Below are 17,480 nucleotides of genomic sequence, written 5' to 3'. Positions count from 1 at the left end.
CAGTCCATATAGTATTCTTATATGCACTTAAAGCTCTTGGTCTTCTCTAACAGTCCAGCCTAGATCCAGAAACAATTTCCTGTATAATCAATGAGGTTGATTTCCAGCAGAAATATTCCCAACTTTATAATGCCACTTGTCTTGATTTGTTGAACACATGTAAGTCCAATTTTTTAAATTCTGTTCTGTGGCACAAGAATAGGTTGTGTTTTTCTTTAACAAAAAGAAATAATGAGCTTTCAGCAAGTTTATACAACTCCTGAGAGGCGAGGAAAGCAAAGCAACAGAATTACTTGGAAACAGGATATCAAAGAGGGAAGATTCTTAAACATTTCCCTAAGGGTAAACTGGGCTCTTAAACCCTAACTGTCAAACCCTGTGTATTTTGAGCCCGTTTAATTTAAATGGTGAATAAGGAGTTCTTTTTCAAATACCCTGTATTTCACTTGTTCCTCCTCCATTTTATAATTCAACAGCACCACATAGTTTTTAGCAGTCATATGCTCATCAGCTGAATCCAATAAGATTTCAAACTCTGAATTAACTGTTTAAAATCCTTTGGTGTGTCTATTTTATTCAGTTACTTGTCTGTAGGTAAACCATTGCATTGAGTAACCCACCACCATTAACTCCTCTCTAGTCTCAACCTCTGTTTATCGTTATAATAGAATCAGGTACTAACAATCCTTATAGGTCAATTGATTTCTTCCTGGAACTCTCATTTCATTCTATGTTGTGGAGAAAGGGGGAAAGGAAAAGTGCAGGTTGTCTTGTTCTTTTAAGAACCAATTATCTGTAGTCATTTGTCAAATTTAAGATATGCGAGAACATTGGTGCAGACACTTGGTTTCTGTTTATACCGTAATTGCACTTCAAATTACACTGCAGCCTCCTCGAACAAATTAGCGAATGGAACTTAAAATACGTACTCAGCTGTAAAATCAGATGTACAATTGCTTGGAAAAAAACATTACAATATATGAGTAGTTTCAAATTGATGGTTTAAACCAGGGGTCCCCAAACTTTTTAAGCCGAGGGCCAGTCCACAATCCTTCAGACTGTTGAGGGGCCGGATTATCATTTGAAAAAAACAAATTCCGATGCACACTGCACATGTCATATTTGTAGTGCAAAAACAACAAGAAGAAGAAAAATGAAAGAACAATACAATATTTAAAAATAAAAACAATTTTAACCGACATACATTGATCAGGATTTCAATGGGAAGTGTGGTCCTGCTTCTGGCCAATGAGATAGTCAAGTTAATTAGGATTGTTGTTGTTGTTGTTGTTGTTGTTGTGTGCCTTCAAGTCATTTCAGACTTTGGGCGAGCCTAAGTCTAAAATTTATTTATTTATTATTTATTTATTTACTGCATTTATTTACTACACTTGTTTCACACCCTTCTGACCCCAAAGGGGACTCAGAGTGGCTTACAAATTATATGTACATACAATATATTATATTATTAGCATAGCACAGTATTAGCATTATATATTACTATATTGAACTATACCACTATACTGTAGTATTATTAGTAATATCATATGTAATATAGAACATATAATTAATATTATTATATGGTATTATTAGTGTTATATTGTATTACATTATAATATTATTATCAATATTATATGTATATACAATATATTATATTATAAAACTGAGGGCGGGGGCCAGGTAAATGACCTCAGAGGGCCACATCCGGCCCCCGGGCCTTAGTTTGGGGACCCCTGGTTTAAACAATTGATTATGGGTTTGCTTTAACCCCTAACCGATCAGAATTTCAAAAACATTTGATATACAGTATATGTATATGTGTATGTGTACTTTTTATTATTGAAACCAATGCTAATTAACTATTTGAAAACTACATATTATTACATACAGTACATGTGTTTCTAAATATTATCATTTTTAACAAAATACAACAATACTAATGTATGTCATTGGTATTATCATATTATTTGTATTATTTGTTTATGTCTTGCAATTCTCAACTATTAGAAGTTTATAATATAGTCATTATGTTAAGCAAATTTAACCACCCCTGCTATAAAGGAACACCTGTACCGAGGGTCAGGGAATGAGAGAGATACTTAAATATAAGTGGTTTAGACTTGGACTAATACTCCAGATACCCTTTATCATCTCAGAGCATTGGCCATGCTGGGTGGTTGATGGTCTATATCAGGGATTGGCAGTATTTTTGCCCACAAGTATCTCAAAACAGCAATAGGCAGTGACTCCATCCAAGTGCATATTAGTAAACCCATTATCTTCTCCCCTCACATCTCCACAATGATGCAGAGGATGGAATTCTCACGGCATACAATGTTTTGTCCTGTTTTCATGCCAACTGTTTGGGAAGTAAGGGAGATACACTGTTTATATAGGAAGAAAAAAGGGAGAAAAAGGTATGTGGAGGCATTTGGGAGTGTTACAGTTTTAAATGGAGGAAGGTAGTGCTCTGGGATGCGTTTGTGTAATCTTCCCCAACAAAAATGCAACAGTGGTTGCAGAGGAAAGGGGAATCAATGGTGAGATGGCATCTGAGGTGACATCATAAATAAATGCCCTTATTGGCCAAAACTACATATCTAGCTTTTATAGACCTATTCAAAATTAAGTCCAGACTAAAGCAATCAATGACTTTGGAATGCACCTGATTAATGATGTTCTTATCTTTAGAAAGTTTGACTAGAAGCAATCAGATGGCACCCACAATGTGTTGAGAATTTCGGTTTATTCTGAATGAAGCTGTGAAAGTAACAGGAACACATTGCCTTGATAATGAATGTTCAGTCTTTTCAATTGTATAATGTCAAGCACAAAATGTTGCTGCTTTTATTTCACACTAGATTACATTTCTGAATTACTGTTCTGAAATAATGAAAATGTGCTCATTACAAAATCTGCACTATGGACAGGCACATATTTCTGAGCATATTTATTCAGACTGCTCTCATGTCCCTACGTTTCCCGATGAAGGTCTTTAATTAAAGGTGAAATGTTCATTTACAATGGGGGATCACAACCTTTAAGAGGCTTTATGGTTTGGTAAAGATGTTGTGGCAGAATGAATAGCTTTGTAGTCTTTAGAATCAAGCCATTGTAGAACTGATTAGTTTTGAGCCAACACAAGATTTTCCCCCTTTGCTTTACAAAAAGGTTAGGATGCTCATAGATTGGTCCTTGATTCATACAGAGCAATGATATAGAGTAACTCAAATTCAGATTTATTTTAAGGCAAATTATTTTCATATAGATAATTAAGTTAGATATGTCTGTCCATCTGCCTAAAACCTTGTGATTATATTCAGAGATTATTCTTCTTGTTAAATAAATCACTAAATACATCACTAAGAGTGTTTCAGTGGTAATAACTATACAACAATGCATCCGTAATGTGTGACATTCCTCAAGTGGAAACATTTTGTTAATTGCCACCAGGTCAACTTCAACTGATAGTGACTTTATGTGTGAGAGATCTCCAAAACACCCTGTTGTTAACAGTTCTGCAGACTCACGGCTGTAGCTTGACTGGGTCTTCCTAGAATACTGTCTTCCTCTTTTCCTACTGCCTTCCATCTTATTGGGTATTATCATTTATTTCTAAAGAACCATGTTAATGATCTATTCAAAGGCACTATCACCTCAGTTTAGTAACATGGTTTCTTGAGAGAGTTCAGGCTTGAATTGCCCTTGGAGTCATTTGTTTGTCTTTCTGGCAGTCTAGATCATCCATAGAACTTTATAAGCTGACTCTTCTGTCGATCACTGCTACTCAAAATGATGCTCTGTGGATGGGTGCCCATACACACTATGGTTCCATTAAATAAAAAAACAGTTGCAGCCAATGGGCATAAATGTTATCAGAAACATGGTTCTGAAATATTAGAAGAGGGAAAAACCCTGTTCACCATATCAGTTTAAGAAAACACTGTTCTACATGATAGCTCATGGAGACCGACCAATGAAAGGAGTTCTATCTAGTTACTGCTATATATCAAGAACCTCAGCTGCAACTTCTTTGTTTTGTACAGGATCTTATACACTGCAGAAGCTCAACAAAATGTAAGTAACATAAACAATGACAAGAATTCCACCAGTGAAAAGTGAAAGTTATTGGCTTTCCTTCCCTGGAAATCAATGCAGGAACTCCATTTTACTAAAGCACATATGAGATCATTGGGCCCAGTGATCTCATCTATGGGGTGTTGGAAAAAATGGCAAGGGAAATGTCCAATAAATTAAGTAGATATACTCCCAATAGAGTTCTTAAGACAATAAAAAGGAACAAATATTTGGCGAAGTGATAAATTTAAAACAGAATGGAAAAAGATAAGAAACCTTCTAAACCCAGATGGGACAAATAAAGAATGGGAGATGATAAAGGATAACTTTGATCAAGCTAACTGGCTTTTATGGAATGGGTTGAAACAAAAGATTATAGACTGCAGGAAAAAGAAGGTCCAGAAACAGATCACTGATTTTGGTGAGGCTTAAATTCATCAGTTAGTAGGAATTTTATTCACTGTGTTGTGATGGAACAACTGGATGTTTAATCAGAATGTGTTAGAAAACATGTTGATCTACTGTTCAGATTCCCTAATAAACAAGGGATTTTTCCAAACTGCTATTATATGCATTTAACACTAGAGGCAGCTGTTGTTTTGAACATGGAGAAAATAAAAGGTCAGAAGAAACAAGGGGAAATGCCAGTACTTTGAACAGCCTAGATTTGGGTGTGTAGACAGGCAGAGCTACCATTCAAGTTGTAATATCTTAATATATTTTTACTACATTTTACTGTATGTTTGAAATAATAGTATTTGGATTTGTCCCCCTGTGGCACCACTTTTCCATGGTGGAGGGATGGTATGCTCTCCACCATGCTATGCTGACAATATCAGTGTGGTCTCCCATGTCAGACAAGCTTTTGTCAGACAAAAGATTCCAAACAACTACCATGCTGAAGTTGTAGAGGGGGATGGCATTGACAGAAGCTCTCTCAGAGACAACAGCAAAGGCACCAAAGTTGCACAACAGATATACGGACATGGAATGTGAGAAACCTGAATCAGGAGAAGCTAGACATAGTAAAACAAGAAAATGAATGTATAAATATTTCAGTACTTGGGATGCGCAAACTAAAGTGGTCAGGAATGGGACATTTTGAGTCAGATAATTGTACAGTGTTTTATTCGGGAAAACGAATCTAAGAAGTGTGGTGGCATTAATAATTAAGACATATGTATTAAAAGTAGTCCAAGAATATAATGCAAAGTCTGACCAAATAATTTCCCACCTTGGCACCATGAAGAGTGGGCTTGAAATCTAGCTGCAGCATTGTGGTGCCAAGGTGGGAAAGGGAGGGATGGGTTGGTGCTTCTGGCAGGGCAGGAGGTGGAGAGGAGAAGGGTGGGAAGGAAGAGGGGGAGAAAGTCGGGCCAGTTAAACAGCAGCTACAGAATTCCAAATAATCAAACAGTTAAAGCGTCATGATGCCAAGATGGGAAAGGGAGGTTCAGATCAAAGCTGTTGGTGGGAGAGGAGCCGAGCATGCATAAGGGGCAGATTATGATATTCAGTTTTTCCACTTTCATGAGAATTCTCCACTCCACCAATGTGGACACCATTTCATTTCCTTTTCTGGCAAAGTTCCTGACTTTGAGCAAGCAGCGTGACACACATAAATTCAGAAGCTATTACCTTTCCAGCAATGAGATTATTTTTGCATGTCAGGCAGCTGTTAAAAGCACAAGGGCCAGGAAAAAGTTGGCAACCCTTCTGGACCTCCTTTATTAGCTGAGATTCCAGCTGGAAATGGCTGGCTTATTACACTATGAAACAAAATTTGAAAAAAAGTTCCTGGTTTGAACGTGTTATTTCCTGTTTAATTGTCCAGTAAGTACTTTGAAAGTAATTGTTATACTCCAAAAACTTCATTTTTGTGGCTGAGGGTAGTACTAAAATTTCCTTCAGTCTAGGCACTTCATTTGAAATTTTCCTTAATTAAAATATGTCATTTTAACCTTTTGTGCAGACCGCAAAAAAACAAAGCTTTTGCAGTTTAATAAACTTTTTCCATGTTTTTATGAGAGAAGCAGTTAGGAAAATGATATTTATAACCCAGGAACAAAAACCATGTTACATTGTATGATTATTTAAAACAATGTAAAACTAGAGGTTACACTATCATCCTCTAGAGCAGTGGTTCTCAACTTGTGGGTCCTCAGGTGTTTTTAGCCTACAACTCCCAGAAATCCTAACAGCTGGTAAACTGGCTGGGATTTTTGGGAGTTGTAGGCCAAAACAGCTGGGGACTCACAGGTTAAGAACCACTGGTCTAGACAGATTTTTTCTCTTGAGAAAATACACAAGGAGGCCCATTTATACTCCACTGGCATCCTGACTGGGGTCCATTTTTGAGGTAGTGTTTATTTTCTGGATGCAACACTGCAACTGTTTGAGGGTCATAGATACAGCATCTTACAACAGAACTCCACTGATTGAAATGTAATACATGAATACTTCACAGCTACTATCAGAACAGACATTAGGAGCCATTATTTATTGCCAATCTATATCTATATCCATATATATCCATCCATATCCATATCCATCCATATCCATAATAAAAATGAAAACCCATATGTGTGTATGTGGCACAGGTGTCTGCTCACACAGACAGCCTCCAGCCTTCACAAACAGGCTACAGTTCCCAGTGCTAGGGAGCCACCAAGTCACTCTTCTCCACTGACATTGCGGTTACAGCGAGCTCCATGAACATGTAGCCCAAACCCTGCCAATATCCTTCCAAACACTACGGCCCACCACCCAAGCAATGCTTTCGTTTGGGGGGCATTTCATCCTAGATTTTGCATTTTCCTCCACCACAGGCAGGCATCCCAGGGTTCTCCATTGGTGTGAAATTTGCATGACCCCACCTTCTGCCCTTCCTTTTCAAATCTGTCTCTATAACAAACACAGCAGAACTGAGCAGCAACTAAACTTACTGGAAGAGTTTGGGGGATTGACTCCACATGGTGGAAGTTATAGTTCACCCTGCATCAGGTCACAGCACTGTGACTCCTACTGGGGAATTTAGAGGAGTTGTAGTTCACCTACACCCAGAATGCTATGAACCCAAATAATGATGGGTCTGGATTAAACTTGCCATGCATACCCGATATGCCCAGATTTGAATACTGGTGGGTTTTGAGGGGAATTGGCCTGAACATTTGGGAGTCGTAGGTACTGGGATTTATAGTTCACCTGCAATGAGTGAGCACTCTGAACCCCTCTGATGATGGACCAGGACCAAACTTGGCACACAGAGCCCCCATAACCAAAAGAATATATTGGACAAATTTGGGGGAAATGGAGTTATAGTTCACCTGTATCCAGAGAAACAGTGGACCCCACCAACAATGGACCGGGACCAAACTTTGCACAGAGAAGCCTCATGACCAACTGAACATACTGCAGGGGTCTGTGGGAATGGAGCTTGATTTTGGGAGTTGTAGTTCACATGCATCCAAGGAGCACTGAACCCAGCCAACGATGGATCTGGACCAAACTTGGCACACAGACTCAACATAGCTTGCTGTGGATACTGACAGATGTTTTGGGACTATTGCCCCTGGAATCTGGGAGTTGTAGCAGTTCACCCCCATCCAGAGAGCACTGCAGCCAGGCGATGACCAGCCAACGACAGATCTGGACCACACTTGGTACACAGACCCAAAATGGCCAACTTTGAATACTGGCAGGGTTTGGGGAGGATTGACCCATGATTCTGGGAATTGTAGTTCACCCACTCCAAACTGAGAATACCTAACATTCAAAGACAAATACCGTGTATACTCGAGTATAAGCCGACCCGAGTATAAGCCGAGGCACCTAATTTTACCACAAAAAACTGGGATAACTTATTGACTCAAGTATAAGCCGAGGGTTGGAAATGCAATAGCTATGGGTAAATTTCAAAATAAAAATAGATACCAATAAAATTTCATTAATCAAGGCATCAGTAAATGTTAAATGTTTTTGAAGATTTACCGTATTTCAAAGAAAAACAAACTAGCTGTATAAGTGGAAAAGTAGGGGCAACAAAAACAATATGGTATCAACAATTTAATAATAATAATAATAATAATAATAATAATAATAATAATAATAATAATAATAAAAACTTCAATTGGATCCCACCCTATCTCCCAATGGGGACTCAGGCCGGCTTCCAACATAGTAACAGGCAAATATTCAATGCTTATATAAACAATGCAGAGCTAGATATAGATCTATAATTATAGATACTAATTTCACATATGCATTTCCCCCTGAAACGTTTGCAAATCCCCTGTGTGTGTGTGTGTGTGCATGCATTTCCCCTACAATATTTGTAAGCCCTACACACACACACACACACATATCTATCTAGACATGTCTATATATATTTGTGTGTTCATTTCTCCTGTGTAATATTTGCAAGCCCTATATATAGGTAGGTAAGAATATATTCATATCTATCCAGACATCTTTCTTTATATAGATATTTGCAGAGACTTGCAAACATATGAGGGTAAATTCATATATAAAAATAATGTATATGTATGGCTACAGATACACAGGTACATGGATCTATATGTATAAAGGATTTGCAAAGACCTGGAAACATATGAGGGGAAATTCATATATAAAATTAATGCATATAGATAGATACACATATAAAGGTACATAGAGATGGCAAAAGCTTGCAAGGGGTTAATGCCTATATATCTGTAGGAGAGTTTAACAAATTTCAGGGGAAAATGCACCTCACAACCTCTGAGGATGCCTGCCATAGATGTGGGCGAAACGTCAGGAGAGAATGCTTCTGGAACATGGCCACACAGCCCGAAAGACATACAACAACCCTTAATGAATATATATTTTTCTTCTTCCTGACTTGCAAGGGTGTCTTTCTGTTTTCAAAACATTCCCTTGATTAAGAGGAGGGAGGCTTTGCAAAAGAAAACACACTGATAAGGGAGGAGGAGAGAGAAATAGATCACATATTGCAAGCAATAGCCTGCAGGCTCTGTTGCTGGCCTTGACCTTGATTCGATTATAAGCCGAGGGAGGCTTTTTCAGCTCATAAATAAGGGCTGAAAAACTCGGCTTATCTTCGAGTATACGGTAATGCTTTTTTCAAATAACCCGGGCATTGCCGGGTTCCCAAGCTAGTCAGTAATATACTTCACACACCCAGTGCTTAGGAAAGCTACTTTTGTCTTCTTTTTTTTAAAAAGGCCATTGTCTTGTCTGTGGCATTCTTTGTTGTGTTATATATAGTTCTGCTCATTCCAGTTCCTCAGTCACACCTGGGGGATCAGTTTTAGGCATTCTTCCGAACAGCAAACTGTTTCAGATGAAAAAGAAAGAAACAGATACAGCTAGGGATTGTTGTTTAGAATGACAGGCCCCAAAGAGAAATTGAGAAACATCACTTGCCAGCTAAAAATGCTATGAGGCAAACCATTGTGGATCCTGGACAATTATATTTCTTTCAGATGGGTCTTGAGTTGGCAGACCTTCTGTTGCTTAGAAACAGACTATTAATCCAACCTGTAACCGTGGATTGAATAATAGAGACTAGTCCAGGAATAAAGATCTCCTATATTACACAACTCTAGCATTTTGATATCAGTTTAATAGATGGAATCCTGTGATTTGCGGTGTTGTGGGGTATTTAGAATTCCTTTCCAGAGGCCTCTGATGCTTCAATTTAGGTAAGTACACTACTGAAATTTGAGTTCTTTGGTAAATTTCAAATCCTCAAATTGTGTAGTTAGTGATGTTAAACTGCTATAATTGCACAATCTGGATGCATGGAGAGTCAGGCCTCATTTCATGAATCCTTGGTCCTTCTTTCTGTCATCTTCTGATTTTCCTCCTTTTCCCCAACTTATTTTAGTGTCTGCAAACTGCATTCAAAATGCAGTTGTTTCATTTAGTTAAGGATGAAGAGGAGAGTACTGGAATGAATCTTGAGCTTCCCAATAGGTTCAAACAAAAGAAAACTATTTAATTCTCTCCTAGCCTCTCCTATGAGCCTATTAGAATGTTAAGATCGCCTGGGGAGGCCCTGCTCTCGGGCCCATTTGCCTCGCAAGTGCAGCTGGTGGGGACGAGAGCAGGGCCTTCTCAGTGGTGGCTCCTCAGCTGTGAAACACCCTCCCCAGTGACAACCGGCAGGCTCCATCCCTTCTGGGTTTTAGAAAGAAACTGGCAATTGTTACAATAAGTCGTAACAGGATCAAGTATGTGTGTGTGTGTGTGTGTGTTAAAGAAAACCTTATGATGTTAATTATTATGTGCAGCTGCTGATGTAGGTCAGCCAGCAAGTTTGGACCATACCCGGTGGGGTATAATTGTATGGATGTTAGAATACAGTTTAGAGATGCTGAATTAACAATGTCCTAACAGCGATGCTTTTTCTGTGGTGGAATAACTATTTGTTTTATATTCTACTCTCACATTTGGATGAAGAAGCCTTATTCTGTGCTACTTACAAGGACTATGTAAGTTTGTTGGACTGTTTGATATTGTATGCAATACTGCAAATTTATATTTTAACTCTGCTGACAAGAGTAAGTTTTTCTGTTCCTTTTCCTCTTGCTAGTGTGTCTTTTGCATTGGACCTGACTGAAATCTGCTTAGGCACAACAGCTATGTGCCCAAGAGTTTAACAAATAAGTTTTGTCTGGATTAAGGATTATGTGCAAGGTCTTTGGACGAATGGAATTATGCATGTCATATGTGTTAAGTTTTGTATACTGTCTCTTGTGTTTTAATGCTTAATGTAAATTGATTTTAAATGCTTTATGTTTTATTGGATTGTATTGTTGTTTTATCGGCACTGAATTTTTGCCAGGTCTGTAAGCCGCCTTGAGTCCCTTCAGGTGAGAAAGGCGGGATAGAAATGATGTAAATAAATAAATAATAGTTCATATTCAATTACCTGAGAAGGAGGGAGAATGCATGAGGGGATGGAGTCTAACCTTTTCCCTGAGACTTAGGCAAAAGCAGACTGCTGCAGCCTCTTCTAGCTTACATGTTCTTCCTCATGAATAAGGTTTGCTAGTTTGGACCATACTCTGATGTGACAGGCCACATGTGTTCCGATTTTCTTCTGCAAAATGCTGAAGGATGTGCAATCACTGGATCACTTGTTTCAGCAGGATCAAACCTAAACAAGTGTAAATAATAGCAAAATTGTCCTGTGCACCTTTACTTCCTCATTTCTCACTAGAGACCTCATCACATTGGTAAGATCCAGAGTTCCAATTTACCAACCTCCTTGGTGAATTGGGAGGCAGTGGGGAAATCCTGGCACCCTACACCCTGTTTCACCACCATCTGATAATTCCTATCACACATAGGGAAACATTGCCACATGGCTTCCTTGTTCCAAATATTGGTGGTATGGTGCCCTATGATGCCTCTGCCCCAGTTGACCCATGGAGCCCCACCGGAAGTGAGGTTGCGCTGTGTGGTGAGCAGTGTGGGGCTCCGTGGGCCAACTGGGGTACAAACATTCGAGGACATTGAATTTCCATTGTGTGATGAGGTTGTAGGCCTGAAAGTAATGAATAGCACAAGTAATGTAACACATTACTCTTTGCAAAATTTACATGTGTACCAATGGGTAAATTTAAAAAAATGGGATAAATTACTTTTTAAAAGTAATGTTTCCAAGCTGTGCTTATAACATTAGTCAGCATCATTAAGAGCTTAGTAACCAAGCCTCCAATATGATAGGGAGTGTAGACCACTACTTGCTTCCAACACTTTTCTTCTTTTCCTCTACAGCAAAGATGTCAGTTAATATGCAACAGAACAAATGAGGAAATCTGGCATCACCTAAACAATTATCCTATAAGATTCAATAGTTGCTATTTCTTACATATTTTTTTCTTGACATATTGATCTTAAGAGTTAGCTTTTCACAAAAATTTTGTTTTGTATGCAGCTGCTGCATTTACTCTGTGATAATAAATGTAGCATTTATTCCCATGCCCATTTACGTCCTGGATAAATGTGCAGTCTGTTTTTCCCATTTATTCCAGCCATTTATATAACCTTTAATTCATAAATCTGACTATTTCAGTCTAGCTTTGGCCCATTTGAAACAAAATGAAATGTCTTGTTCACTATAATTTTCTTCTGTTCATGATGTTTAAACTGGAGAACAGGTATTATATACCACTCTATAGAAATATGACATTTTCCCCAGTGATACCATTATGAGTGGATTGTGAGTGGTGTTACCTGGAGTGATGCACAGTCCCTAAATACTGCAGCTTTGGGTGAGTGTGCATTTACACTGTAGAATAATGCAGTTTGACACCACTTTTACTTCCATGGATCAATGCTATGGAATCTAGGGAGCTGGAGTTTGACAACATTTTTAGCCTTCTCCTCCAAAGAGTGCTGGTGTCTCACCAAACTATCAATCCTAGGATGCTATAGCATTGAGTAATTCTGTTAAGAGTGGTGTCAAACTACATTGTATACAGTGTAGATGCACCCAGAGAGAGGGATTAATCTAAGGGACCTTTCACACAGCCAGAATATCAAAGCAGACAACCCACAATATCTGCTTTGAACTGGTTATCTGAGTCCACACTGCCATATAATCTAGTTCAATGTGGATTTTATACAGCTGTGTGGAAGGGGCTAACTTGACTATACTGGCTCAAAATTGTCTGTTGTAGAACCTTTCCCGGTGTTGACATCAAGCTGATTGTTAATAGATGCCTACTCCCCCACCCCAGTCAGGAGGGATGTCCTCTGTTTTCCAAGAATTCTCAATCATAGAGGTTTTGAGATTACATCTATACATTCCTTTCACATCTCTGGATATAGTTAATCCAGCCCTAGAGGCTTGAACAGACCTCAAGTAACTAGATGTTTATGCACCATAACTTCACCAATGCACCAATGGACTGCTGCCTCCTCACTACATTGTTTATTCTGTTTCTACCAGCTAGAGCAATTTTTCCCTTTTGGAAGAGGGAAGAGGAAATGTAGGCATTGTCATCCATTAGCATTTCTTCATCCATCTTCTCTAAGCAGCACACTTCACTCTTCCTTGGTTTTGCCCTGAAACATAGCTCCACCACAAACATTCTTTTTATTATTGCTTTACCTCTTTTTCAAGCCTAAGATCATTCTGGCCTTTAGCCTTCCTTGACCTTCTCTCTACAGATATTGACTACTCATTTGTACACTTCCTTGGTGATTTGCTCCTTCTATTTCAGGCACTCAATAAATGACCTTTTTAAGTCTCAGGTCATCCAAAAGCCCCATATGCTTCCACCTGGTTTCTTTTCTTTCTCATTGGAGGTCTTACAATTTTACCTTTAATATCTCACTTTTTAAAAACCCCTGTGAAAAAATAATTTCTCTTGACTATTTGTGATCATGGAATGATTCCCTTTGTTGAATTCTTAAAGTCTAGAATGAATACACTTGGCTTTCCCTTTCTTCTGCATAGTTAACCCAGGAGGACCTGTTCTTTTCTGTCCATGGTTTCCCCTGTTTCCACATCACTGATCATTTCTTCTCTATTAATGAAAAATTAGATTATTTCTTACTACAGTATTAGTCATGTTGGCTAGGCTTATGAAAATTGCATTCTGGAAGGCAACAGGTCCCTTATTCTTTCTCTCCTTTGTAGAGAGAAAAAGTGGGGTATAAATAAACAATATAACAATAGAACAATGTATTAAATAAATCAATACAGTTTTACCAAAAATATGGTGCACCGACAAGAAGTGTGTGTATGCAGCAGTTAGCTATTACTAATGGGGAGCAATGCCATCTTTGGCTACATTAAAGTTTTATCATAGGAAATGTATTTATTTATTTACAGCATTTATATTCCATCTTTACCATCCCAAAGGGGACTCAGGGCGTATCACAGAACATACATACATGACGAACATTCAATGCCGTTTATACACATACAAGACAGACAATTGTACATAGAAGGAGGTATATATAAACTTTTCCTCATCCTCGGCATCTTGGAGGCTTGTGCTCAGTTCCGGCCGGTGGGGGAAGGGGCTGTCGCTCCATCTCCCTGCCAATAAAGTTCCTCCCTTTTTGGTCAAATCACCGGCATTTTCTGGCATTTTTCTTTTAGGAGTGTCTTTAAAATACCTCCCCCACTTTTATTCAGTACCTATTTATCCACATTTTTTGCTTTGGAACCGTTAGGTTGGCGGAAACTGAGATAAAGGCCAGGAGCTCAGCCTGACCCGGGCTTCGAACTGTCAACCCTGGATTGAAACGATTTACTGCATCTTAGGATAGCAAAACTCTTATAAGGTGCTAGATGGAGAGTCCATCTACACCAGGGGTCCCCAAACTAAGGCCCGGGGGCCGGATGCGGCCCTCCAAGGTCATTTACCTGGCCCCCGCCCTCATTTATAATATATTTTTATATCAGTTTTAATAATATAATATATTGTATACACAAATGATATTGATAATATTATCATTTTATACAATATAATACTAATAATACCATATAGTAATATTAATTATATGTTATATATTACATATAATATTACAGTATAATGGTATAGTTCAATATAGTAATACATAATGCTAATATTGTGCTATGCTAATAATATAATATATTGTATGTACATACAGCTGCTCTGACTCCCCTTCAGGGTGAGAAGGGCAGGATATAAATGTAGTAAATAAATGTAGTAAATGAATAAATAAATAATTTTAGACTTAGGCTCGCCCAGAGTCTGAAATGACTTAAAGGCACACAACAACAACAACAATCCTAATTAACTTGACTATCTCATTGGCCAGAAGCAGGCCCACACTTCCCGTTGAAATCCTGATAGGTTTATGTTGGTTAAAATTATTTTCATTTTTTAAATATTGTATTGTTCTTTCATTGTTGTTTTGTTGTTGTTGTTGTTTTGCACTACAAATAAGACATGTGCAGTGTGCATAGGAATTTGTTCGTTTTTTTTTTTTTCAAATAATAATTCGGCCCCTCAACAGTCTGAAGGATTGTGGACTGGCCCTCTGCTTTGAAAGTTTGGGGACCCCTGATCTACACCTTAGAATTAATGCAGTATGGCACTAGTTTAATTGCCATGGTTCATTATGTGCACTAGGAATGCTATTTTGTCATATTTTGCTGTTCCAACATTATATCATTATGCAGCCTTTCTCAAGGATTGATGAAAACTGTTTTCAAGGGCCTTGTCACACTACACAATTCAAATACTATATTCCACTTTAGCTGCCATGGCAACATTCTATGGCATTCTCAGCCATAGGGCTCTAGTACTTCACTTTAATGCAAAGCCCAGGATTCCATAGGATGTTGCCATGGCAGCTAAAGTGGAATGCAGGGCTATATTTGTGTAGTGTGAATGGATCCCAGGTATGAGAGCTCAAATAATATGAAGGCAGCAGCATCAGGAAGGCTCACAAGACATGTAAGACCTTTAAACCTGCCCCTGATCCCATAACTTCCATTCCTTTTGGTAGTTGAACTGAGTGTTGTAATGTATGAGTCATAACAATATGCTATGGATCATCTCAGGGAAGAATATACATGACTATTTCTATCAAAAGGCAGCCTTGAGTGGCAAATGAACCCGTACACCACGGATAAACCCCTGTGGGTGTCCTCATCATGAGAATTTCCCCCCATTGCACTTGATCAATGGAGTTCAGTAAAGGGATGAACACAACCTCCCTTACAAGTGTTCTAAGCCACTATCATCTCATTATAACAAGCTAAATCAAGTCACCGGGCTTCTCCCTCCTTTTTTTTACAACCTTCCACCTTCAAGAGACAGAATCCCATATGGATGATTCACCAGCAAAGTGAATCACTGGGGAGCTTCAATTGCTCCTTGCTTTATCCCTCTCACTGCCTTTATTGTGTGTGATATCCCTTTATGTGCCACAGAGAGGTTTTGTCGGTGGGCTGCTGCTCATTAATTTGATCACAGGTCATGGATGGGAAATGTTATTCAACTGACTAAAATGATCTGAAGAATTGTTCTGGTTGGCTTTTCCTTTTGTAATCTCCAGTTCATGCCTTTGAATTCATTAGCTATGGAGATGGGAAACTTTTCTCTTTCTCTCACTCTATCCCATGCACACAACTGGCAAGAGCGGGTAGACAAATATATCTGCCTGGAAAGAGATTGCCTTGCTTTTCAGTCTCCAAAGATGTGGCTGGTAAAGGAAGGAAATGATATCCTCTGTACAATCCTGAAGATAACAAGCTTGTATAACTGAGCTGTATGTAGTCAATGTGTGATCGAGGTGACCACCCTCCCCCCCCCAGGACTTTGTAAAAGATAGTTCAAAAGTCAAGACTTTATATTCTATATTCCATATATTTATAGTAGAAGGTGATTGAGACTTTTTTACTGGAGTTTACTGTGGATTATCCCTGCACTCTGAGGCAAGAGATAACAACTTCATGAATTGTAAAATCATGCTGCTAAAACTCCACTTTTATGAATTTCCATATTGGGTTCCCCAGATGTTATGAACTTCGTTCTTATCAGATATTTTCAATTGTTTATATCATTCATGATTCCCCTTTATGCAATGTAACTCACTTTTATGGATTCTCCCTTATTTCCATGAAATCTATCTATCTGCCTATATGTATTTGTACTCTTTAGGATCCCCGGAAAATATGTATTTTTCCCAGCAGGGTTTATATTTCAACTTTATTTTATTTTTCATTTTATTTCATATAATTGTCAAGTCATGAAATCAAATAGGGAATATTTTGAACTCAACCTGAACCCCAGAACCTATCCCCATTTCCTATAACCCAGGCTTCCCTTCCCAAAAACAAAAGGATAATCTGCCACCGCTTAACCCAATCTAATTCAGATTGCATGGACAATATAAGGCTTGAGTTGCCGAATTCGGAGTGTTGTCCTAAAGGTGATTCGCCCCCAAGGCAAACATTGTCATATCTCATCCAAAGGAAATTCCAGGACACCTCAGGAAGGCGCCCTGCGGAGCCTGTCAATTATGGCTCATCACCACCCATCACTACTTCCACCCCTGACACCCCAAGGCATATCTAAAATCTGTATACGTGACAGAAACCCGGACATTCCTTGATTGCTGCCATTAATCCCTTTAGAAATCGGCCTGGCAGGAATTAATCCGATCTTTTCCTGCTCTGTCACTTCATTGTTTCAATAACTCCCGCCTTCTCCTTCCTGATTGGCTCGAGTAGAGACAAAAAGCAGCTTCCTATTGGGCCAACAGAGCAAGGCGGGAAACGAAAGCCCGCCTCGTTCAACCTTCTAGCCTATCAACGATCAGGAGGGCGGGGGAGCGGGGCGGGAAATTCAAGGGGCTGTCAGACTGAAACTTTGTATAAATATGGCTTTATTTTGATTATATGG

The sequence above is a fragment of the Anolis carolinensis genome, chromosome 2, assembly GCF_035594765.1.
Source record: "Anolis carolinensis isolate JA03-04 chromosome 2, rAnoCar3.1.pri, whole genome shotgun sequence".
NCBI lineage: Eukaryota > Metazoa > Chordata > Lepidosauria > Squamata > Dactyloidae > Anolis > Anolis carolinensis.
This window is presented reverse-complemented; position numbering follows the sequence as displayed.